Consider the following 24,246-nt stretch of genomic DNA (forward strand, 5'->3'; position numbering starts at 1 on the left):
ACAGCGGTGAGTTGGCCCAGTGTTGACCTCCTCACTCGACCCCCTGAGGGATTTACTCAAGCCAAAGGTCAGCGTGGTCAGACTGTCCCTCCAGTGGCCAATTGCTCTACTTAGAAGAGCGAGCTGCCATTATTGTTTTCCAATAAACAACAAAGCTAACCTTTTGCATACCCCGAAAAACGGTTCTGCACCGGATTGGACAGGTCGACCCACTGTCATACCGCCTTTGGCAGGAATAGACGGATCGACACAACAATTCAATACAATCTTTGAAAAGTTGTACGTACAGTCAAAATGACCACCACTGGCAAAAACCTGAAAATGCTGCAACGTGCATGCCAGGCCAGCAGTTGGTGGTGTTGCTGCATTTCCTTGAGCAAAACCAACGAAAAAATGCATACCAAACATTTATGGCGCACTCACACAAGGCAAGTAGATCATATAATGAATGCAGTTGCTCGTCCTGACAGTTATTAATGATAACCACCTTTCATAATAGAAAATACACAGAAAGATTTAAATAATCCACATAGTCAAAGCCAGCAGTATCCTTGTATAGGCCCGCGTCTAAAATCTCAGACATCAGCACTCTGATACAAGCAGGCCATGCGAGCGCGTTTATCCAGCAGCAACCGCATAGAACCCATGTGATCACAAAAACAGCGTGTGATGACCTGCTGACAAAGTAGGGAAGGAGTACGAGTGATGTCGGTCGTGTGGAAGTATTTTTCGTAAAAATCTGGGGGGAAAAAAACATTGCAGCTCCGTGCAAAACTTGTCTTGCATGGTGGCACAGAATCTGAAGTTGAATACAACCAACCTCATTGCGCATTTGAAGCATGAAAACAGCATAAGGATTTCTGTAAGACCACGGAGGAGATGAAACCACAGTCTTCCTCAAACACCCAACGCTCTCCGAAACATTTGCAAAGCGTGAATCACTCCCACGGGACGGCAAAGAGTCGTTAGCTATAACAGAAAGGAGAGGACAAATTATTGTGCTCGATGGCCAGCCCACACCGGTGGTGAGAAACGTCTGGTATAAAGGCTTAAGGCTGGGTTATACTTTCCGCTTGAAGGAGCCGCGCGGAAATCCGCTCGAGAGGCCGTGTGTGACTTTATACTCCGTGCGACGTCTGCTCCCAAACTGCAGGGGGCAGTGTATGGAAAACACACGTCTACCACGGTACTAAACTATAGCGGAAGGAGTTTGCCATTGTTTACTTGACTTCCAACATGGCAACACTTGCGCGTCTACTTCTTGAAGATGAATTCTGTTGTATTTATTTGCTGCTGCGACAGAAAAGGAAGAGAAGGTGGTCCATTCGTCCTTCGAATAGGAGTGCTGCAATCGCAGCTCGTCGTTCTCCCCACCACGGGGACTTGTACCCCGGCAGGAGAATGTGCTTACAAAAGACACGCTAAACACGGCAAAAGAAAATAACAAACAACTTGACTTAAAACACAACTTGTTTGAGTGTTTCTCTGTGCTTAAACTATTGTGCATCAGGGTAGGCTGCCTCATGCAACTGCCGGTATTTCTGTACTTCAGCTGCAAGGATCTCCTGCTCGTCTGCCATTTTGTTCCATGTCTGCGTGGAGGTGAATTCGGAGGTGCACGGAGCGGGAATTTTCCGCGTGAAAAAAGACGCTCGACGGGGTGCGGAAATGACATCATTTGCACGAAAGCATAAAACAGGCTTTAATTGAGCACCTCGAGCCTTGCTACCATTGTCAATAAGACTATACCCCTGATGCATGAACAAGTAGATGGGTCAGTTTTTCTTCATACCTACTGTTGCTGACTATTGTTCTCTATTGTTCTAATATCATTTGATCAAGCCTTTTTCTAACAGTCCACACTACAAATTTACTAATGAAAGTATGTATGATTCATGCTGATATCGGCTGCAACATCGATAAAAGCTGCGTGACACCCCTAATGATAACCACCACTTTGCAGAATATACTGTAAATAAAACAGAATGACTTGCAGTTAACCACAAAGTCAAACGCAAAGCTGCAGTTATACACCCTTGTGTAATAACGGGATGACACACGTAGACATACATAATTTGTAATCCCTTAGAAATGTTAACAATTAAAAAAATGTCTGCTCTTGGATGCAGCAATGTAACTCAACAGTTTGCACACCTGCTTGTTGTGAGGCAGAATTCATACGGCTCAATCACAACCTCCCCATAGGCCAATGGAAAAAATAACCATATGCTGGTCTGTCACCCCCACTAGGCAAAAATGCATTTGACTCATTACTCTCTATTAAATATAAATGCTGTATATTGGAAAGATCAACAGCAACCGCATGATGCATCTGGAGCTCTTAATGCAGAGTTGACACTGTGCAAACTACCTTGACCACTTAACATGTATGTCCTCAATTTTTCCACATGACCATATCCGTTTTTTTGGAGGGGGTTTTTACACATTCATGTTTTAAACACTCAACAGAGACACTTTGCATTTTTAGGCTCCATAAGACTGCTGTTTTCGAAGTCTAAATGTGTTCTGTGGCCCCTGGGAGAGGAAGAGGACTTTAAACCCTGAAATTCTCCCTGCCCTGCAGGTTCCAGGAGCCATGTGAGCTTCAGTATGTGGTGAAAGGGTGGTGCTGGTGGTGAGAGGCCCAGAGAGTGCGAGGTGCCTCTGGCCGCGCCTGGTGCAGCGATGTCAGGCCACTGTGTGGCCTGTGAGATGTGAGCGTGCTGCTCTTTGGCAAGTCGCTGCCGAACAGAGAGGGGAGAGGCTCTCCTGGTATGAAAGGCAGCCGGATGGATAGTTTCTCTTTTGAAATGCTTGAGATGACACTGCCTGCAAGTTGTTATCATTTTTTTAAACTCTTATTTTCACTTGACTATACAGTGCATCACTGTAGCCCCTTTCACACAGCGTCTTTTTCATGCCTTTTTGCCACGTTTTGCGTGATCAACACCGACACAGAATAGAGGGAAGACCCCTCAATTTTCCGGCTTTGGAAGTAGTATCGGAGTTGTAACAGACGTTATGTGAAAAAGTAACTTCCCTACATGAAGTTACTGCTCTATATTTGCATGTTTGCATGTGTTCTCTGCTCTGACACAGCTATTTTGCAGAAAAAAAACCCTGCATGCAGACACGCCCCCAAATGACCATAAACAACTATACAAATGTCCACATCTGGACAACAACATGGGAGTAAATAATAGTTTAATTGAACAGTTTAAATGTATATAAATATACAGTATATGCTGCTACATCCCGTTTCGTTGGCCAAGAACAACACCGGCTGCCATTGTCGATCGGGTTTTCGACTTCAGCGGCTGCGTGTCAGCTTTAGAAAAATATAGAAAAAATATTATTTTTCAAACCTGCTCAGCAAATGTCAGTTTAATTAATTTTAAACCGAGTCTGGGACGAGCAGAAAAATCCCTGATCTGTGCAGCGCTGATGTACGTCTCGTTGGGTGTGTGTCGACGATTGTCTCGCAGTTGACAACTTTTCCAACATGCAAAGGTTTTACTAGGTCACTGTCGTTTAAATGTGCTATCAGGTCTTGCTTTCTATCCCTATCCTCCTTTTCCTTCTTCCCCTTCAGCTTCTAATCATCCTCGGGTGTCTCTCCTCCCTCTCCTTTATAAGCTCTCCAGACTCTCCATTTCTGCGCTTCTCAATTTTCCAGTTTCATTTCCCAAGCCAGGCAATAGAAACTCATATCTTATTTACACTGCCCCTATCTGGATACAGCATGTTTCCATAATGCTTCCTGTGTCTAAACTCCCAGAGGATGGCCATAGCCAGCACAGCCTGCTCACTCGTTCGCTCGCTGGCTTCCCTCTCGGCCCGTTCCCAGTCGAAGCGAGTCTGCATCCCGACCTCAGGGCTATCTGCTGCTACATTTAGAAGCTGTGTTTACCAGTGTCTGGAATTAGGAGGAACGGCACTTGGCCTATTTGCTGTGATGTCGCTCTCTGGAGTTTTTCCGGCGATTCCTCCCCTTTATGTTTTACATGCCTCGCTCGGCAAAAACATATTTTTGCTTCTTTAATGTTTGGTCCTTGCTGTCAATGAGAAGTTGCATGTTCTTGGGGGGGTCGAGATTCTCATATGATTTAGTGGGAAATGGTACCCAATGCACTGCATTGCATTCGGTATCAATAGCGCACGGAGTGCACTACATGCTCTCAACCAGCAGAGGCGCTGTTGCTCCTTCAGGAAGCGTTATTCTGCTTAGTACGACACTGGCATGGAAATGGCAACAGGAATCCAGAACATCATTTTAAGACAGAAAAACCAGCCAATTTCTTAATTGTACAAAATGAATTGCTACAATAATGGTGGAAATGCTACACCTAATTGCAGTTTTTTTTTTTACCACAAAAATGCTGTAGTTAGTTGTAACCATCATTTCAAAGATGCATTTTTCCATAACATTGAATAAGTAATCTAAAAAATGTGCATCTTTGTGCACTTTTTGTACAAAAAAATCCTGCTAAATTCTCATGAGATGCTTTCAGAAAAGCGTGAAAGCATCCACGGCATGTCTACTGCAATTTGTAACCATGTTTACTGTTGTCGTCGTCATCAATAAAACATAGGCCTTGTTTTTGTACAGGTAAAGTGCTTGTCGACTGCTTGTCTTTATGCAATATTCAGCATTTTGTGTATGATGGCTTCCCTTTGTCTGGGAAAAAATATGCCAGTGTGCTAAAACTGGGCGAGTGGGACCAGAGTCCACTTACTGAGTCTACCATAACCCCAACTTGATCAATTCTATTAGGTCTGGGGCACACCAACTTTTTTAACAATGGCAACAAAGCGCAGTCGTTCCATTGTTGTGAGCTGGCTGCCATAGTGACACTTCCACCTTGCCTGTCTGCATTCCTCCCCAAAACCTCATATCTGGCTGTCCATCTGTCTGTCTGTCTGGCTAGCTATTAGCCAGCTAGCTGTCCCTCCTGGGTGGCTACATCACCTCACCTCCTAACCCTTTCACAGCCAGTGACAGGCCCAGGCCCAGGGAGACGTGGGTAATGGTCGTCTCTGATGTACAGCCTGACTCAATTGGAACGGATGGCAGACACACGCCTAAAATAACAAAAGGAGGAGGGGAGGAAAAGAGCGAGGGAGGAGCAAAGCGATCGATAAAGCAGGGACACATCGCCTAATAAAGATTTATTCCCTTTTTTCTCCATCCGAGGATGGGGGAGGAGAGAATGTGATTAGTGAACTTCTTCTCCCTGGGTGCCTCTGATTGCACACCAGAATCCACACCCCCCAGCGTGTTGTGTGTACTATCGCATCTAAAAATAAAAAAAAAAGAGAGGGCTAAAGCTAGCCTGTGTCGTTTGTTCTGCCAGCCGTGGCACGGGCAGCTGCAGCTGTGTCCCAGCCTCGCTCTCTTCCTGTCAGCTAATATTTAGTTAATCTTTGGTCTGGGACCTACGGGATTGGCCGGAGCTCCTGGTGCCCCATCCATCTCGTACTGATCTATATTCCACACTGGATGCCTGCGCCATTAAGCACCAGCGAGGGGCGGGAGGAATGAAATGGCAAAGAAGGAAGGAAGAAGGGCAGATGGGTTACTGGCGAGAGATGAGAGTGATGGAGGGGGAGGGTGTCTGCTTTAGTAATAAAGCCTTGTTTCAGTTAATTTGACTGTGTTTCCATTGTAAAGGGTCCTACAATATCCAACCCGAACTGTCTCACTTTGGTAGCCTTGTGGAGGGGGGAGCTAGACACACTTCTGTATTGTTCGACAGAAAATGTTATGTATTTTTAGCATTAAGAATTTTCAAGCGTAAAAATGGCCAAATGAACTCAAATACAAATATAAGGCATCAGAAGACACATTCAAAGATGTTGTGAATGTTATGTAGTATCCTACACTGGTCACTAGGTGTCAGTACAGTACAAACACCACACTTGATTGCTGGAACAACAGGCTTTTATTGCAGGTTTGGATTATCTCACAACAGGCACAATAATCCCTTATAAAAATAAAAAAAACAAAACAAATCTACAAGCACTGTTGCGACCATAACCCACTACAAGCTAAAACGCAACTCTGAATCGCAGACATCAGCTCCCCTAGGGAACATATTTATAGCAACACACACAAGCACGAGTCTTATTAATGTCTTAAATGGCTTATTTATTCTTATGATGTCTACTATATTGGGTAATACAGATGTAAGTGTGACTATAGGGTTGTTAGTTGATGTTTAGAGGGCTCCAATAATGTTAAAAAACATATTTAGAAGGTCTAAGGAATCCTATTTCACGATAAACGATGGACTACCGAATAGCATATGTACAGATTCTAGTCCCGCTTTTTTGCACCCTTTTATTAGAGTGCCAGTTTCCAGTGGTCCTGTGTCGTTAAGAAGCCAAATAAGGCTTTATCCTTGCAAACTGTACCAAAGTGCCTATTGATTTGGCTTACACATTGCAGCTATCTAGACATTGTTTTTAGGAAAAACCTTTCGGGTATGCTGGTTTTGATGGGTAAAAATGCAGGGTATGTGAAGGAGAAGCAAGTGAATGAGAGAACCAGTGTTCCATACACACCTCATTGATATGCAGCTGATATATGCACACGCTCTGCGCACCTGCAGAGTGTGCAAGCGCTGAGTCACTCTAACACACGGCCAAAATGCTTTTTATCCCTGACGCCTTGTCCATTTGAAGGCAATATGATCGGTCATAGAGTGCTTTTGCCAACATCGGCTAGTAGTCCAGCATCACTTGACTCACTCTCATTTCCCTGAAACAAAATATGTCTCTCAATCTTTGGATGGATTCATGCTCTCACCCTCACTATATTACTCCTCCTACTTGCAGCTTTCATGTCGTGTGTGCTGGCTTTGCTTGAGTGTGTATGTGGCACCTGTTAGTTTTTGGATCTTGGAGCGTGCTCAGGGTCACGGCTGCGGGTCGTCTACAATGAATAGCAGGCCTGTTGCAGGAGCACAACTGGTGGAGAAGGACTTGTCCGGAGAGGAGTAGGAAAAGGATGATGGAGGAGGGGAAGACTCGCTGCAAAGCCAGTGAGCCTCAACCACCTTCTGTCTGCGCTTTGTCCTGTTTTTGCTCTCCTAGGAATCTAATGGCTTTTCCACTGTCCTCCATCTCTGCTTTCCATTTCCCTGTTAATATTCTTCCCCTTTCACCCGGCACCTCCCCTCGCTTTCCCTTTCTATGTCCTTCCAGCTGCTGGCCAGGGGAACAGCTGACTAAATCTGAAGCTGGGGGCCCGTGGCTCGGGCTCTGGCTCTGGCCCCAACCTCACTCCCTCTCCCCCAGTTCTGTTCCTAACCACCCCTCCTTCTTTCCTTTCCTTCCTCTGGCCTCCAGCCCTGGCTTCTCTCTAGGCCGCCCCAGCTCGGCCATGGCCCTGCCTCTGAGACTTGAATCCAGCACGGCTTGACTCTCAGTGGTTACCCCTTCCAACCATCCCATCCTCTAAACCCCGCTCTCTCTGTTTTGCCCATAAGCATGTCTCTCCCTCCTCCCTTTGCTGACAAGCTGTGGCTGGGCCCTTTGGTCCAAGCCCAACTTATCTGGACCGAGACTCCTTCCAGGTTGGCTGCAGTTCAGTTCTCTGGCTCCCATACCCGGCCGCTCTGGCCAGGCATTTCTCCCTGGCTGGTAACGTTAGTCACTGTAACTCATTGTGGCTCGCTTCACTCCAAGCCACATTCAGCTCACACATTCGGGTCTCTCTCTCCGGCTCCTCATGTGTCTCTTTGTCTGCTCACTTTCTTTTTTATGTCTCTTTAACTTGCCGAGACAGCCCCAGCCCTGGCACAAACACAAATGTGTGCATTGGGCGAGAGTGCGAAGCATGTGACACATGATTGGCAGCAGGGGGCGGGGGAGGAAAGCAGCAAAGGGGGGCCTTGTCACATCTCCTGGCAAGCCAGGGGCCCCCGAGTTTGATTTCTGCCCAGGGAATGGAGCTTTTGTCCCTCATACACTCCCCTCCTCCTCCTCTTGCCATCTCAGTGGCTGTCAGAGCGAGGCTGCAGGCTTGTGGGATTAGGTGGAGGTCCGAGCTCTTGCCCGTAGAAGACACCTGTCAGTGGTCTTCCACTTCCTCCCCCTTTTGCACGGAGATGACAGTGTTCGGAAAACACCCCACAGACACACTGCTCTGGTATGGAAGTAGGCAAGCGCCTTGTGGATTATTATCCAGCCCACTCTCGCTGTTGTTGCCATTTTGGTTGTTTGTGTATGCACAAAGAGGAATGCGGTGGGTGTGCAGCAAAAAAAAGTTTCCTTTTGGGTTCCTCGTGTTGACTGACACATGAGGGGATGATAAAAGCATATTCAGAACTCAGTGCACACTTCAAAGAGTCCTGTGTTCCGCCATTTATCGGCAACAATCCGCTCTCCCAATGTGGGTTCTTGAAAATGGGGAGGAGGGGAAGCTTGGAGGAACAGAGGCAGATGACAAGTAAGCAGCCATCCAAACAGCTGGAGGGGGCCCAATGGAGGAGAAAGAGTAGGAATGGAAGGAGGGCTGCTAAATAATCAGACCTAAGCGCTGTAACAGAATTGGACTGCTTTTCAAAAGCATTCTCAATCAAAACGGGTGTTTGATGTGCATGCCTTCTGATACAAAGCATGTTTGAGGAGAGAAAAAGTGACGGCTTGAAGATGGTAAAAAAATAAAAATCTGCTTTGGGGAAGTTTGGATTCTTCACTCTGCTTTTTGGATCACAACCCACAACGCTATTAATTCCATTTTGAAAGCTCAAATGGAGTCAGAAGCTCCAGTCTGGTCAGCTAGCCTTATACCACATTGTTTCCACTGTCAATGGCAGTAAATGGCCCCCGATAACCACCGCATCCTGTGCCACTTTTCAGCTCCCGTTTCTTACGGTGCAGACATGGTACGGTGTGGTTACAGACAATGCTGTTCGTTGATTGGCAAACAGACAGTTGTCACCCACGAGTGATGAATTGTCATACTAGTGGTAGGATATGGTATGGTGTGGTATGGTATGTTTATATGTTAGCGGAAAAAGACTTTGTATATGAGTCACCTGACTTCAAACGCACAGTTAATCCTCTCATGCTCGCCAAACTGAGTTCTCGTTAGGTATGCTAACGTGTTGCATGACGTCATGTATGATGGCAGTTCAAAGTAGAGGTTTGTGCCACTTCAGAGGGACATACCGGTACTGATATAGGGAGCAGCTCTTCCCTCAAACCAATGTCAGGTCACATCTTGTGTCATAGATGAGCACACTATGCTACTTTTTTTTTTTGTTGTTTTTTTTTACTGAAACTTGAAAATAATTCCAGATTGCGGACATACTGAGCTAGCATGCTTGTTTCTGTGGAGCACGATGTCATCACCCGTGCTCCAGTATCATTATCGGGAGAAAAAAACGATACCGACATGAACAGAAGTTTCACAGAAGATTCAAAATATCAGTTTTTTTTGTTTATGACTGCCATTTTCCCCTTTTTTTAAAATTTAATTCTTAGCTTGTTACACTATGTTGTGTTGGTATGATGTCGTGGTACTCTTTAGTTACACACCCTGATATCATGTGTTTCAAAGCACAATGTGGAAATGTGGTAAAAGGAATGTAGGCTATTTTTATGTCAGGAGGTACGAAAAGGAAAGCATAGGTCTAAAAAAAAATGTATGCAAAGGAATAACCCATAGAATAAGCAAATTAGTGGTACATACAGTATGCACCTTTTTATTGATATGCAATGGGGCCCTCTTTGGCTATGTAGCTACCAGGGGGAGTCATCTGCCAGCCAGGCTAGGCTACGGGATAAGCAGCGTAGAAGGATGAATGGATGACATGAATTGTATGCTATGATGTCTCACTATTTACAGTATGTTGCTGACGCAGCTGCACACACTGCGGTGAACACACAAGCCGGATCAAGCTTCCAAAACACACCTTAGCTTGGTGGAAAAATGGCTTTATACCCCTCCCCTCCCAAACCATTCTGTCCCCCCGCCCCATTGACTGCCACTGACCTAATTTGGGCAAATTTCACTGACCTACTTCATGGGTGAATGCTGACTGCTGCCTACAGGATAGAAAATCTCACAAACACATCTCACACTGCCTCCATCCTTGCGGGTGAACTCACAGGTCCTTGACGTCCTTTCTGGTTGCCATGGCGCCGGGTTCATACCCCCCATTTTTCAACAAGGGGAAGATGTTGAAGTGGAGACTCGCGGCAACAGACAATCAGGGCCGTTTGTCTGACGTGATGGCACCTCTCTTGGTGTGTTTTGGTTCACAGTCAGTCACGATAATTGCAAAGGTTAGACAACGACCTTTCACCTACTCTGAGCTTCAATCCGAGCCACTTAATTCCATGTTGACTAAACATCGTCAAGTGTTTGGACGAACGTGCTGTCGTGTATTGAATCACATTAGGTAAGGGTTTCCAAACTGAAGGACAGGGGCCAGAATCATTTGGAAATCCATTTTTATAGCCAGTAAAATAATTTAAGCTGTTTATATTGTATTAATGTGCATCATATAACCATCCTGTGGCAATGCCTCATGTAAAATTAGTATTACATTGTGCAGGTGTACGCTCACATGACTGTAAATGTGGCACCCCCTATGGGTTGCTTTGTAAGACATGCTAGCATACGTGTAATACAGATATCCTCAAGGTTTTATAATCGTTAGACAAATGCTCAATGACTTATGGACAATTAGTAGCCAAGTCCTGCCCCGCGACCCTGCAAAAATGTTTTGCTTCAAAGCAGCCATGTTTTGCAACCAATCATGCTCAAATTTTACACACACATGCTTGTCAATTTCCTAAATGTGTGTACCAAACTTCCTGGTGACTCGGCTGAACGCGCTAAAGTTACAGCGGGTGTTTTTTTGTCAGCAATTTCAAGTCACTGTGACTTGTGGGGTTAACCTTTGGTGTTATTTGTCGGAAAAATAATAGCATAGACAACACAGAAGGGGTTTATGTGTTGACACATTTTCTCGCTTTTATGTGCAGGGTGTCCACATTTTTTCACATATTTTTTTTTTTGTTTACGGGAGAATGAGTGCCATGCAGGCCTTTATTTGCCAACAGGTCTGCACAAATGCAGTAGAAATGCATGCACACACACTTGCACCGGCAGCGAGTTGTCATGGCGACACATACAGATGTCGCCAAAAGAGGAGGCTCCAGGGGTCGAGCATTGTCCCCCCCTCCGCTCCTCTCCCCTCTCTTGTCCAGGAGGGTGCAATTTATCTCAAAGTAGCCACCAAAGGGCGTCTATTCGGATGAAAGGGGAGATGTTTCTGGGGGGAAAAAAGTGCACATGGTGGAGGATTTGATGTCTGCTTTTAGCTTGATAGTGGAAACCCACACCACCCAGAGAGGAGGAGGAAAAGGAAGAGAAGCTCAATTCCCCGGTGGTGTTTACAAGTCTTCACCCTTCCAACATCGCCTCATTGATTGCCTTGAATGTGCTCTGAGTGAGCTGAGGTGTAGCATGTGATTTTTTTTTTTTTCTAGAGTAAATCTAAACATCCCGTCCCTTTTCTTTATAGCTTATCCTTAGGAGAGTGGTCCTAACATCAACATCAATATTTACAGCAGTAGCCTGCAGACATGACAATTGAGCAGATGTATTGTACCTTTCCCTTGCTCCTCATTCTCCCTTCACTCTGTCGCTGCTTGACCACAGCGCCAGGTGGCCGAGGTATTTGCCCGCGCTGCGGCTTTGACGCCGACTCAGCGGCTCCTCGAGAGATGCTGTGTGACGTGTGTCAAGCGGTATTAAACATGAGAGAAATGCGCCTCCCCTCTCATCCACTACCTCCCTCCCCCCCAGTCACCTCCTCCTACTCTGGCTGCCCTTCCACCAAGGACTGTCTGATGTGGTTAATGTGAGCTCTGCCACTTCTTTGTCTTTTTCAGGGTGTCTCTTCCTGATCCATACCAATCCATGCTTAGAGTCCAGGATATATCTCAAATGCTCATCTACATGTGTTTGGTGGTGTTTGCAAGATAAGAAGCTTATATTATATTAATATGTGAGGAAACAAGTAACCACAGTACGCCACACAAGCACAGTGTGAACATGTAAACTACACACACAGAGCAGAAATTTTAACCTTGTTGAAAACAGTTTTGGAACATTTTTTACGAAGGGCACCATTAGGCTTGTCATGATAAGAAATTGGACGATAATTGTCCTACAAATTATTGTCGATAATCGATATTATTGACAACAGGCTAGGATAGGCTTTTGCATACCGAGATGGATGGATGGACAAACAAAGACAAAAAAACTCAATGAAATGGACTCTCAGTCTCTTTTATCAAACATTGCACTTAAATAAAAATGACCATCATATCGCCAAAAATAATAAAAAAAATAGACCCTGTCTCTGTTAGGAAAAAACACTCCAATAAAAACCACACACACACACACACACACACACTCAGTTATGTAGTGTATTGTTAAACTAATGTATGGGGTCATATTTGAGCTAGCTAGCTTGCCTCTGTATCCACTCACTAGTAGCCCTGCCTCCACTTATTGGGACAAAGAGGCTGAATGGCTGACGGGAGGGTTCACTCTCTCTGTTCATTCCACTATAGAACCAAAGCGCACGGACATGCAGAGTAAACCCTGTTGTCATCCAGCCTGTGTGGCAAAGAGAGATGAAGAAAACAAACACGCATGCACATGTCAATTTATCGAGACCGGCAAAATTATTATGCGATTAATCAATTTATTGATTATCGTGACAGGCCTAGCCACCGGTTTAAAAAAAAAAAACAAATTCTGTTTTTTGTGACTAAACCACAGAAAAATGTTTCGTTCATGTTTCAACTGAAATCTGATAAATGTACTTGATTTCAGATATTTAACCTTGCTTGATTTCAGTTTTTGCAGTGTACGCCGACTCTACTTTTAGTGGCCTCATGCTTGAGTTTGCATGTGCATGATAGACCAAACTAAATACCTTTGTCTGTCTTTTACACTGCTAATGTTTACTGTGTGAAGAAATGTGATACATATGAAGCTTTAGGATCCCAGCTATTATACCATGCAAAAACTCAAAGCTAATAGAGTAGACGCACCTACAACGTAAATAATCCGTTCCGAGAACCTTTATGTTATAGGGTTTTTATGTTATACGAATCGTAAAATACATGTAAATAGTCCAGCAAATATGGTGGGAAAATATAAGAAAACCTTAGCAAAACATAGTAGAATAACATTCCAATATAAAATGAGGTAATAAATAAGATTACTGTAAATGAATAAAACTGAAAAACAAAAACAATCTTACTGTTCACGAGATGTCTTGATCAGGAGCGCAAGTGGAGTCAGCTGGTCTCACAGACAAACACACACGCACTACACAATAATGCTGTGTGCAAAATTTTCATTTGTAACTTAACTTAATTGTTTGAGTTACTTTCAGGGGGACTACAAAGAGGAAAGGAGGTTGAAGGGAGAATCCTGTCTCTCATACAAACTTACCTGCTGTGTAAGTCAGCCAATGAGATGAGCGCTTAGGCGGTGCCCTGATAATCAGCCAATGAGATGAGAGTGGAGGCGGTGCCCCAAAAATCAGCCAATGAGAGCGTGAAGCGTCAGAAGGCGTTACCAAGTGTACTCTTTTTTTTTTTTTAATCAACTTTATTAAACAAGTGCACCGACTTGACGCATTACGTTATATGGAATTTCTTCCGTAATACGATGCAAAAACTTTACATACATTCTTTATGTTCAGTGGAATTTACGTAAAAGGAGGTTTATGTTATGCGAGGTACTACTATATTTGAAATCAAGGTAAAAAAAAATACAGATTTTTGCACATGCACATGGATGATGGGCTAAACTGCATAGAAAAACTGCATCTGTAAAAATACTTTTGTTTTTCTGGATTCCATTACCTATTAGCTTTACCCCTCTAATGTTTACTGAGCTAAGGAAATAAATAGTAATAATAATGATAGTATGATAAACACGATGATTAGGGATCCTGGCTAGTACGCAGTGCAAAAACTGAAACCTATGCCTTTAAGAAGATGAGCAAACTGCTGCCATAACATAGGGCAGTCTTCTAACACATGAGTGTGTTTGTGTGTGAAAGACCAGACAGAAGAGAAAAACTGCATGTTTTTAAAAACACATTTGCGTGTCTTGACTACATTACCCATTAGCTTTTACCCTGTTAACATGTGGAACAGCGAGTATTGCATCAGAAAGGGTTAACTGACTTTCTGGTGTGTGTGCATGCATGTGTGCGCTTTCATCTGTGTCATGGTAATAATGTGAAAGTATGAGCGCTATGCTATAATGGGATATTGGGGGCTGTTGGGCAAAGCCATCGGGGGGAGTGAGGGGGTGGCACGATGCATCTCCCACACACAAACACACGTACAGATACACATTCGTAAGTGCAGACAGGAGAATGGCCGCTGTGACCTCCGGGAAGGAAGGGGTTAAATAAAGAGGCGGTCAGCAAGCAGGGGCTGCTGCACGTTATACACAAAACAGCGGCTGGCTGCAGCTGAAAGGGGAAGTGCTGAGCTCAGAGGAACGCTGGCTCGCTGCCACTTCACCCCCTCGCTGTTCCCCCACCCCTCCCCTGGCTATCCGCCCATCGCGCCGCCATCCCCGCCCCCACTCTACCCCGCCTACCTGCTACAGCTGAGCGCTCCCCATGCTTCCCCTCGTCAGGCGTGGTGATGTGTGTCTGTGTGCCTGTTCTGGAATGCAGCTCCCCCCTCCTCTTCTCTGCCTCGGCTGGGGCCTGTGTGTGCATGTGTGTGTGCGTGTGTGCACGCACGTGTGTGTGACTGTGTGTGTCTGGAATGATGCCTCCCCTTGTCTAGTAAGTGACGTCAGTACACACAACGGGTCAGCTTAGGGCTAGAGAGCATACACTGTATGTGTGTGTGTGTGTGTGTGTGTGTGTGTGGATGGGTGTGTGTGCGTGCGTGCACGTGTGCGTGTCAGAGATGGGAGGGGGCAACCGGAGACGAGCCAATTATTGAAGAGAAAGAGAAAAGAGAGGGGAGGAGCTGTTTGAGAGAAGAAGGAGAGTGACGGCAAAGAGCCACTGAAACCAGCGTGTGTGCATGCATGAAGGCGTGTCATCAGTGCGTTTGTGTCAGGTTGAGGTGACATATACTGTATTAATAATAATATGTTATAAATATAGTATACCTTCTGAGATGCTAGTTGCCCTCCATTTTGTTCATGTTTACATCATTTTTCCAATAGGAAATAGAGACATGCATTTCAAGTAACATTGTTAACATTAAGTGTAAAAAGATGTGAAAATGAGACAATTCCGTGTGCTTGTGAGGTGAGCGGCCTCACAAAAACAGTATACATTGCTTTCTTCTATTATTACCGTAAATGCTGTAAGAATAACCGGGGCGTCTAGTTACCTAAGCAGGCGGTAATTAACTATAAAGACAGAGGCTGTTATTTCCTTTTATGTGAAAACTCGATATCAGCAACAACAAAAAAAGAGTATCTGATTATATCGGCCTTCATCTAAAATCTCCGATATTAGCACTCCGATACAAGCAGTCGATTCCAGACTCCTCCGCAGCGCGTCTATCCAGCAGCGGGCCGATAGAGCCCACGTGATCACACCAACGGCGTGTTAAGCATGGAGTACAAGTGATGTCGGCCGTGTGTGTTTTTCCTTAAAAGTCCAAAACTATGTTTCAGCTGAGTGCAACACTTAGTGGTACAGAACTGAGGAAGTTGAATACGACCACGCTCATCACGCGTTTGCAGCATGTTACACGAGAAACTCCCACAGCATGTCAAGAAGTCATTAGCTAAGACAGAAAAGATGACCGGCCCGTGTCGCTGGTGAGGACAGTTGGGTTAACACTTAATTGAGCCCCTTGAACCTCGTTATATTATGCTTAGTCGCCACTACATTGTGGGAAAAAAACTGTACCCCAGATGCGTCTGTGTAGGCTCTCAGTCGTACAGGAGTTGTCCATCGAGGAAAAGGCTTCTTGAGACGTCATCTGTACTTCTGTGTAGAAGGTGTCGGACGTTTCGCTCCTCATCCGAAGAGTATGAGGAGTATGAAGTATGAAGTATGGAGTATGAAGAGCTTCGTTTGCTGACGAAGCTCTTCGGATGAGGAGCGAAACGTCCGACACCTTCTACACAGAAGTACAGATGACGTCTCAAGAAGCCTTTTCCTCGATGTACCCCAGATGCTTAAAAAAGTAAAAGGGTCAGTTTTTTCACACCTACTGTTGCTGATTATTGTTCTCTGTTGGAGTAGTCGCACTTGAAATTTTTGTTGTTTTTTTTTTTACCACATGATCATTTTATTAACAAGTGTAGCAGCAACAGAACCAATGTTGTAATAGTAGTAAGGAGAAGCCAGTATTAATACTGCTGATGACCTCATTGTAAACAGTGAGGCAAATGCATGAGTTTCACGCCGCAAAGAGCATGCAGAGGGAGATAAAGACCACTTTTGATATGTCAAAGGCAGCTACTGCCATCTTGTGACATACATTTTTTCAAAAGTACACCAGGGGGTTGCCTACAGCCACAGCTTTTAATGTTGGGCCGGTGCTATTTAGAGATGCGTTTGTAGACAATGCACCTGGCGTCTATAGGAGACTCATTGTTTAATGTGTATTGTGTTAATGTCTGTGTGTGTGTTTGGTGTCAGGTGACTTTCCAAACAACAGAAAGGCTAAAATGCGTGTGGCTCCATCATGGAGCAAATTAGTGAACCTAAAATAAAAACTAATCTGTGCTGGAATATCCGTCATAGCCACCCTTTGGTGTTGTTTATCTAGTTCCCTTTTTTTTTTTTAACGTTTATTCCCCCTTTCAAGATGAACCTTTTGAACACAGAAGGATTTATGGGTCAAAGTTCAAGTGAAGCAAGAGGCGCACTCGCGTAATCAATTGTGACAGGCACGGCAAATGTCATTTTGGCACACTTGTGCTCAAATGTCTCGACAAACACACACCTACGCACATTCCAAAGCGATGAGCCGCGTTTATTGTTTTACTCTTTGTTTATTCTTTAAGCCTGACTGACTCCGGGCGGCATCATCTCAGTTCATCGCCTGGCCAGCACTATAATGTCTTCACTATATGGCTTTGTCGTTAGAAAGATACTCAAGGCCTTGAGTAGCAGACAATGGCTTTTCAATGGATCCCATTACCTCCCATCTATATGGCTGCTGTGGCCCTACTGGGACAGACCTCTGCTAATTACACACATCCATTCCCAGCTAGCTGTAATTTCATTCACACTAATGAACTTTACACATGGATTGCTATAATGTAAAGTTAATGTACAGCTAGGAGGCTGAAATTAGCAGTGGCCGGCTCCTCCAGAGACGGGGATACCTGTGGAATAGACCGCCAGTGTGACACAATGCTACACATGGTAGCAGGTGCCATTCTGAAATTACACCTGGTTGTAATTCTAGAAGTAATTGTACTGCCATTCCAATGCTAACACCACCATCACTACCAGAATGTAGATTTCTATTGACTTCCTGGCTCAAAACGTCCTAAACCTGCATGTCCATCCATCCATCCATTTTCTATGCCGCTTATCCTCACTAGGGTCGCTGGTATGCTGGAGCCTATCCCAGCTGACTTCGGGCGACAGGCGGGGCACACCCTGGACTGGTCGCCAGCCAATGGCAGGGCACATATAGACAAACAACCATTCACACTCACATTCATACCTATGGACAATTTTTGGTCCATCCTAACACGCATGTTTTTTGGAATGTGGGAGGAAACCGGAGTACCCGGAGAAAACCCACGCACGAGAACATGCAAACTCCACACAGAAATGCCCAAGGGAGAATCGGACCCGATCTGCAGACTGTGACTGTGTGGCCAACATGCTAACCACGGGACCACCTGCATGTGTTAAGTTACATTCATATTCCGATAGATGAGCAACAACAACATGGATGCTCATAACATCGGAGTTCAAACAGATTAGCACATTTATGCCAGGTTCAGTTCAAAATAAATACTAGACAAATTGGTGTAGCTTGCACACAGCGTCAAAAACACAGCACTGTAAAGACTCCCAGGACTTTTTTTAAACAAATTAAATCAGAAAAATACCGTGTTTCAGTCATGATAGTCCAGGCCACCTGGGAATGTATTTCTCAGCAGTTATGGTCAGTTCCTTTTTCATGAGTACTTTGGAAAACGCTAGCTACCTCGCCCTTCTTATTTAATTCATGGAAACGGTGCGCTAACTGACACTCTATTGTTTTCCAAACAAATGCTTGGCTGTCTATTCCCCGTTCGCCAGTCATTCCTTCAGAGCGGCAACCTTTTGGGATCAGTCATCGGCATGAAGCAGCAGCAGCTCCGCCTGACAGGCTCCCGTCCGGCAGAATTACAATCCATTTTAAAAGTGATAGTTGGAAAATTGCGAGTCACTCTGGATGTAGCGCTTGGCAACTAAGTGGCAGTCGGCGGCGGCTTGTCACTTCTGAACTGCCAGCTCGTGACAGCTCCGATTCCCCCCCCCTTCCCTTCCATCCCAATGATTAGCGTGTACATTTTGCCTGTCAGGATCGGAAAACTCACCGAATATTCCCCGAATGCAAATTTATGCTTTATGACAAGTTGGGATCGTGAGAGAGGGGACGTACATGGATGTCCCAGATGATGAAAACACATCTGGGGGGAGAAAAAAAGGCTCCTCACCCTCCCCGGAGGGTTCAGGGCATAAATATGGCCGCCCTTGGAGCTCAGCTGTGTTATTCCAGCTCGTGTAACACCTAGGACACACACAAACACACACACACTCACTTATAGCAAGGTCTCCTGCAGGATAGCATTGATCTCCGTATGGGTGCTTCCTTATAGGACCACACATGCTTGGAGCTAAGATCCGAAAAGGCCTTGTGTTCTTTGTAGGCCTATTAATTGGGTCAGTTCAAGGAAGCAATGAGGGGGGATCTGTTTGGCTGTGGGTGGGATGGAGGCAGCGTTTAAAAGGTGAGGGGAGGTTGCCCGACGTTCCTCGACCTCTCTTCGACCTGCCGCAAAGCCTTGCTTTTCTTCGGTAGGGGTTCAGATCTCCTTTCGGTGCGGGGGTCTCTCACTTCAAATACAACCACACGGATTGGATTCCAGTTCAGTAGTCATTTTATCCCGGAGGGTTTTCAGCAGGCCATCTTTGGTCAACACAGAGTCAAATCCCTTGTTTTCAAATGGCCGCGGGCGCTCACAGGCTTTGGATCATAAAAAGTGAGTTAAGAGGGTGTCTTGTGTCGGCTCCCTCTGTCTGACGAGGTAATTTGATTAATGTGCGAGGGCAAATTGAACATCTACTCGCTCTCTTTGTTGACTCCCCGTCACATCGGAATCAGTCATGTAGTCTGACTTTTCGCACACATCAAGTCCAAAGTGGCGTGGTGCCATATTAGATTTAGGTGACATTTATTCCCAATTCAACCAACAGACTTAATGTTGTCTCCCAGTTTCCTACTTTGACTTGGAATCTTAATTCGATTGCAGAAATATATGTTGGGTGCATAATTTCATTTAGTCCATCCAACACTGGGCACTCTGGGAAAGCACATCTCAGTAAAGATTCCAGGGACCTTTCCAGCATGAAATGTGTGATGTGATTTGGATGATTTAAAAATGAATCAATTTGGACTTGCCTGTGATGCTCTGATATTTGTGGAATCGATGGATTAGGAATCAATGAATGTCCTTGTTGTTGCCCTAGAGAAACCTGTCTTGGGAATCAGGCATATGCAAGCACGAAAATGTCGCTGACGATCATGGGGAGTGATGGAGTCCATGAACCACAGTGTTCTGTTGGCTTTCCATATGTTTAAATCAAGGAGTCCTGAGTCTTAGTGCTCCTGCACAAGACCTGCACATTAACCAGTGACATTAACTGTACACTGACGTTCTTTAATACCAAGGTAATTCTCAGGTATGCATAGGATGACTGTGTGTCAAACTACTGGCTTCCCTAGGAGACTTGTTGCATTTTTTTTAACATTAAGAGTTATTTAAGACAAGATGGCTACCTGGCACACTTAATAGTTCAACTCGTAAGTGGTCCTGTGCAACAGACAGTGCTCACTGAACACCTGGATCAGACAGTTGTGGCCGGGAGACTCGGGCGGTCGGGCAGTAGGCGCATGGTCGACGACATGATCTGTCTGACCTGAGAATCTCTCAATGAATGTTTTGAACTCCTGTTTGGATGCCAACGTTGAGCAGAGAAGATGTGACTTATGGTTTATATCATCTCCTTATGAATGTAGCTCAACTTCCCACAGCTGATGTCGTGTTGTCACTGTTCTTCTTTCGGTCGCAAACTAGTTGAGACCGACTCACCAGCCAGTCGCAGCCAGGTGGTGCTCTCCAGTTTGCCTCGATTGCAATCAATTCCAAACAATCGACGGAATTCTGAAGTATCCATGAATTGACTAATCAATACACATCTCTAGTCTGGAGTCCAGACAGTGCATGCTGGCTTATCAGCACTTTCATTTCAATACGGAAGAGAGCGAAGGGCTAATCTGGGTGGGTGTGTGTGAGCGTGGGGGCTGCTTTGATGTAGCAAAAGTGTGGGTGGTCCCTCAAGCCTCTGTGGGATTTGAACATATATGAATATATATACATAGGCTCATTCTGCCTCGCTCTTTCACACACTCTTCCACAACGCCGCGGGCCAAGTGTGATTTCACCATTGTGGCCAGGAGGGGTTTCTAGGGCAACCTCACAGAGGCCTTGTTCTAAAAATGGCCGCCATGATTACTTTGAAAGCCAAGCCCGGCCTCTTGAACCGGCACAGAAAGGAGTCCGGAGCACCACTTGTGGAAAGGAGAGGGGAGAGCTCCTTGGTGGACTGGGGTGGGAACCAGACTCTTTAATAGCAAGCACATGAGACGTGGAAGGTTTTAAACCCACCCAACCAGGAGTCATGGGAGGTGTGTGTGTGTGTGTGTGTGTGTTAGTGTGTGTATCTAAACAGTAATATCCCTGTACTCAGCATTTGGCTAAATTAAAAGGGCATTTTTGGCGCGGGGGGCAGTTTTTGGTGCCCAGGCAATTGGACGGGGAAACGTGAAACTCATTACCTACCCATCTGTCAGAGAGAGAGCTGTGGGAACAGGGCGAGAGAGGATGGTGGTTGGTTGGTAGCGAGCGAAACAAAACAGACTTTTGAATCAGTTATATCGCTATTTCATCCTCCATGTGTGATGAATTCAAAAAAGAATTGTGTTAATTTCACCCCGAGAGGGAAACGGGGGAAAAAACAAAGTGCAGCTGTTTTGGTCTTTGCATTAGTATCCTTTTTTTTTTGCTCTCACATGTTTTTGATGTTCTCCTTTTCATTGCCCTCTCCGGACTCCTCTTCAAACACAAGTGTGTCTCACACACACATGCTCCCAAAACACTCTGCATGAAAAGCAACAATATGTGGTAACCTAGCGATAAAATCCCTTGTAAAAAGGAGAATACTGTGTCTGATTGCAGTTCTACCCGCTTTTTCCATTAGCAAAAGCAGGTACAATGTACTATTTCCAGTACCTATATGGGTGGAATAAACCACTACTCGTGGCTCATTGCTCGAGCAGATTCATCAAGACCTGTAACATTTTAGGATATGTGAATAAAAATAACTAATAAACACGCAGCGTTATACTCCGTAGTCTACGCTTTGCCGCAGCAGTCTGTTTTCGTGCTGCCATCGACCTCCTCAGGGATAAAACAAGTCACCTTACCATGGTCAACAACCACATGCAAAGAGGTAAATACGGCGGGAAACACTCTCCTCCTTTGTTGTTTGCTGTCCAACAGTTTTGTGCTGTATAGGTTATGACAGTAGCAGTATCAGTATCATTAAATGGTGAAAACTCATTTATCGTTGGTCATTTCTCTAGTATACCTGGTTGAATTTTGATGGCGATAGGATGAATTCTCTTGGAGGAGTTGTTGCTGTTGCGCGTCCTGTCGTGATGAACATGCGTAATGGATTTTGCGTCAATTGGACGCGCGGATGGTGAGTACTATTAATTTCAGCTCGAGGTGTTCGAGGGCGCTCCTGAGCAGGTTTTGGGCTACCGTGCATTATATTTCAGCTACAGTGTTCTATGTACTGAGCCCCTTATGTTGTTCAACTAACTTTATTGGTCGCTAATTCATTGGTGTGACCTCTTTAGCTTCTGTCATGTAAACAAATGCATGTTTACCAGTGGCTTGGAGGTAAATTGGACTTCATACATCAAAAACAAAACCGACTGGGATGGCATTCAGTAAAGGACAGAGCTGTAACAAGGCGCACGTTGTAGACTTTCATACCTTAAATAGCCAATTACATGTGCTTTAGTTGAGTTATTACGACTCATTTGTTATTCACTGAGGAATGAAGGAAAACGTCTCAAAACCCCTGATCACGCAATGTAAACAAAAGTGAAAAACAATCTTAAGGGGGCCCAGATCCGTACCAAAATCTTCCTTGAGCCAAGCCCCGCCCCTCCACAAAGTAAATGACTCCAAAGCCTTGTGTGGTCTACTATCTGTACTGTAGTTCCACAGCAACAAAACTGGGTTTATCCCGCCGTTGTACCACCAGCTGCATCATGTAAACCTTTTTGTCCCACTTAGGTGACTCGCTGCGACCATCTCACAGCGGCAGTCGCTCGCTTTGATCAGCGCAGATGCAGGCGGCTGCCATATTGCGTGCACAACCCCTTCTTCTGTGAATATTGTTAACAAACGTGTCCTCCCTCTGCCAGCTGGCTTTTGCAATGGGGAAAGCTCATCTCCACGGTGAGCTGTGCTGATAATGTTGACCAACTTGCACTGCGTCAATATACAATGCCGCACCCCTTGCCTGCTTTCATTTAGCATCCAACCTGCAAGGGTTGCTCGGAACCTTTTATTCTTGACCTCTGTTTAGCTAACGCATACGTGCCCTTTTCATCTGCATGCAATGAAATATTCAACTCCTCCCTGGTCTCATACATCAATGGGGAGCCTCTTTGATATCGCGCACTAATACATGCTTGATATAACAGCGTTGCGTGCGCTCAGCCCTTTGATAAACATGTTTAGGTGATGTATGTCTTCGCCTGCTCCACATGCATTTCACACATCTCTCCTGAGCGAATAAATGCATTCATAAGCCGCTCTCGGCCTCCCCTTAACCACTCCCATTATTAATAAATGCATGATCCCATGCTGTGACTAGGCGGGTGTGTGCATGTGTGATTCATATGCTCATGCTGTGTGTGTGTGTGTGTGTTTTAGAATACAGTCCCGAGGACTCCGCCCTGCTCATTCATATTCATCCCAGCATAATGTAAAGCGGCCGCGCCTCCAGATAGCGCAGTCAGGGATAAGATCAAACATTACATTCAAAGTAGGGGGGGTGGTGGTTGTATAATTCATGCTGTAACTTCCGCACATGCTCCTCATTTCTGTTCCCATGCATTGCAGATGTCTCACTTAAGCCCAGTACAATTTAGTTCAGCTTGCCACGATACTGTTTAAAATGTTATGTTTCCAACGGTGTAACCTCCAAGCAACGCAACACAAACAAGGCTCCTAACTCAACCATGTTGAGGAACGGTAACCCCCTTCCTCACATAATTGAATGAATTTTATTGATACATAATTCAACGTTTTTGTACAACTGTCAAATTTCTATTGCCCGACCAGAAGGTGTCTTGTCTCACTCTTTGGGTATCATGCCGCTGTGGACCGTACCTCAGTCAAATTGTACAATCATCTTTTTGCCAATGGAAAAGAAGAAAAAAATACTAGATTTTTGAGTCGTAGCATTTAATTAGAGGCCCCAATCCTTGTCCCTTTCACTCTTTAAAAGATTGTGTTATTTCATTTGCTACAAAGGACACATTCAACGAGCTGATGCGTTTACCCGACGAACGCTGAAGCTAAACTTCATCTTCTTTGTCCGTGTGGAGCGAAAACAAGTGTACCCCCGCCAGCACCCCCGATCTTGGTTCTCTTAAACTTAATTTACTAAAATGAGCCAAAGTGGTTAATTGCCAATCGTGTAAGCAAAGGAGCAAAGTGGGCAATGAAGCCCGGCGGTTATTCTCAACCTTCATGAATGAGTTGTTAATGCTGTGAAATAAAAAACTAGTCATTTATTTTAACAAGTGTAATAATAAGTTAACCTTCAGTGTTGTGTAATAATTAAAGATGCACAATTTTTACGTCACACATAGGAGAAAAGAAGTACCTGA

At 44.9% G+C, this 24,246-nt stretch overlaps 1 protein-coding gene across 1 annotated transcript in view; it reads left to right on the forward strand.

The window, feature by feature from the left end:
* Window positions 1-24,246, forward strand: part of LOC129180047 (zinc finger SWIM domain-containing protein 6-like) — a 62,931-nt gene that overhangs the window by 16,064 nt on the left and 22,621 nt on the right. The window lies entirely within an intron of this gene.

The sequence above is a fragment of the Dunckerocampus dactyliophorus genome, chromosome 4, assembly GCF_027744805.1.
Source record: "Dunckerocampus dactyliophorus isolate RoL2022-P2 chromosome 4, RoL_Ddac_1.1, whole genome shotgun sequence".
NCBI classification, from domain to species: Eukaryota; Metazoa; Chordata; class Actinopteri; order Syngnathiformes; family Syngnathidae; genus Dunckerocampus; species Dunckerocampus dactyliophorus.